This window comes from Mus caroli, chromosome 9 (genome assembly GCF_900094665.2).
Source record: "Mus caroli chromosome 9, CAROLI_EIJ_v1.1, whole genome shotgun sequence".
NCBI classification, from domain to species: Eukaryota; Metazoa; Chordata; class Mammalia; order Rodentia; family Muridae; genus Mus; species Mus caroli.
The window spans coordinates 96,516,768-96,519,364 of NC_034578.1; the positions used below are offsets into that span (position 1 = coordinate 96,516,768).

General features: G+C 44.7%; 1 protein-coding gene across 1 annotated transcript in view; it reads right to left on the reverse strand.

Annotated features, from left to right (window-relative positions):
* Positions 1–2,597, reverse strand: part of Pccb (propionyl-CoA carboxylase subunit beta) — a 56,711-nt gene that overhangs the window by 48,640 nt on the left and 5,474 nt on the right. The gene's annotated exons all lie outside the window — the stretch shown is intronic.

The window sequence follows — 2,597 nt, forward strand, 5'->3', positions numbered from 1 at the left end:
GAAGGGAAGGGAAGGGAAGGGAAGGGAAGGGAAGGGACACCTACAGAAGGGACACCAGGAAAGAACCAGGTAAGAGGGGTGGACATTAAAACAAGAGTAAGCCTGTGTTAGGAAAATTCACAAAGCCCCTCCTTCACCTTAAGAGGAGAAAGGCTATTCCTCTAAAAAACACAAAAAGCCTGAGTCAGAGACATCCAGACTCAGGGTCACTCGCCTGATTGAAGGCATAGGCGAGGAGGAAAGCCAGAGATTTGAAGCCTGAGTACTGAACCAGCCCTGCTGGCTCCTCCCTCCCCTCTCTATAGAGCTTGCTGACTGCCCGTGGCAAAGGGAAGGAGGACACCTTCCTGGATAAACAGACACATCCCAGAAAACTTACCTGTGTCTGTATCCTGGAGATCACAATGAAGAAGGTGGCTTACTGCACCCCATATCTGGTACCCAGCTTCAATGAATGCCCATTTTCAAACCCAGAAAGGCTCCTCTGTGGTCCAAAGCATTTGCCTGGAACCTCTCTTACCCTTTCTGTGGTCACCTGTGCTGTCCCATTCTACCTACAAATTGTCATCTTCAGAATGAGAGCCCTGCCTTCATCATCTCCAACTCCTGGTCCTCTCTTCCACTTACACCCTGATCAGAGAAGGGACTCAAAAATACCAAAAATATGCTGTTTGAATTTCCGTACTGGCTTTAAATAGTCAGACATGGCCAGAAAACACTGTCATATAATTTCTATATTACCTTCTTTATGAATTTTGCCCAGCTCTTAAAAACTGAAAGTAAAAAAATGTGTGCTTCAACATTTGGCTGACCCAAATATAAAAATCTGTTATGAAATAGTACAAGAAATATCCTGTTTCTATTGCTGCTTTAACAAAATAACAGATTCAGGACTCAATACAAAATGCTTTTATTCTCTCACATTCTGTAGTTTACAAGTTTCCTCCTAGGGGCATGACTGGGCTACAACCAAGGTCACAGTGTCTGTGACCTCTCAGGCGGTTTCAAGGGCAGTCTGTTCATCTTTTCTAAGCCTCTAGAAATGGCGTCCATTGCAGCTCTCATAGAATTCTTCTCTATTCAAAGTCAGACACAGTAGATGGAGTCCTCTCCTCCACTCTTAGAGACCCTTGTGATAACATTTGGCCACCTGGGTAACCCAGGCTACACTATCACAAGGGCAATCAGAACCCTGATTCTTCTTTAATGTGTGCCCTGGCTGGTATTGTGTGAAAACTTGACACAAGCTGGAGTTATCACGGAGAAAGGAGCCTCTCTTGAGGAAATGCCTCTATGAAATCCAGCTTGTCATTAGGCATTTTTTTCAATTAGTGATCAAGCAGGAGGGCCCAGCCCATTGTGAGTAGTGCCATCCCTGGGCTGGTGATCCTTGGTTCTATAAGAAAGCAAGCTGAGCAAGCCAGGGGAAGCAAGCCAGTAAGCAGCATCCCTCCATGGCCTCTGCATCAGCTCCTGTCTCCAAGTTCCTGCCCTGTGTGAGTTCCAGTCCTGACTTCCTTTGGTGATGAACAGCAGTGTGGAAGTGTAAACTGAATAAACCCTTCCCTCCCCAACTTGCTTCTTGGTCATGATGTTTTGTGCAGGAATAGAAAACCCAACTAAGGGGCTGGTGAGATGGCTCAACAGGTAAGAGAACTGACTGCTCTTCCAAAGGTCCTGAGTTCAAATCCCAGCAACCACATGGTGGCTCACACCATCTGTAGTGGGGTCTGATGCCCTCTTCTGGTGGGTCTGAAGTCAGCTACAGTGTACTTATGTATAATAATAAATAAAACCTTTGGGCCTGAGCAGGGCCAAAAAAAAAAAAAAAAAAAAAAAGAAAACCCGACTAAGACACTGTGTCACTGGCTAGAGAGATGGCTCAGTGGTTAAGAGCACTGATTGTGTGTCTGAAGACAGCTACAGTGTACTTAGATATAATAAATAAATCTTAAAAAAAAAAAAAAAGACACGGTGTCAGGTAACACACTGCTTCTAGAGATTAAAATTTTAAACATGCAGAGCTGGAGAGATGGCTCAGTGGTTAAGAGCACTGACTGCTCTTCCAGAGGTCCTGAGTGCAACCACATGGTGGCTCACAACCATCTGTAGTGAGGTCTGATGCCCTCTTCTGGTGTGTCTGAAAACAGTGACCCTTCACTCAAATACATAAAATTAATAAATAAATCTTTTTTTTTAATGATTTATTTATTTCATTTATATGAGTACACTGTAGTCTGTCTTCAGACACTCCAGAAGAGGGCATCGGATTCCATTACAGATGGTTGTGAGCCACCATGTGGTTGCTGGGAATTGAACTCAGGACCTCTCCAAGCGCAAGCAGTCATTGCTCTTATCCTCTGAGCCATCTCTCCAGCCCAATAAATCTTAAAAAATAAAAGACTACTTCTGAACAGACACACACACACACACACAAAACAAAAAACAAAAAACCGGAAAGCAAATCTGTCATGTGCCCCAAACTATAAGCAAGATTTCATTTCCCAGCCGGGCGTGGTGGCGCACGCCTTTAATCCCAGCACTTGGGAGGCAGAGGCAGGCGGATTTCTGAGTTCGAGGCCAGCCTGGTCTACAAA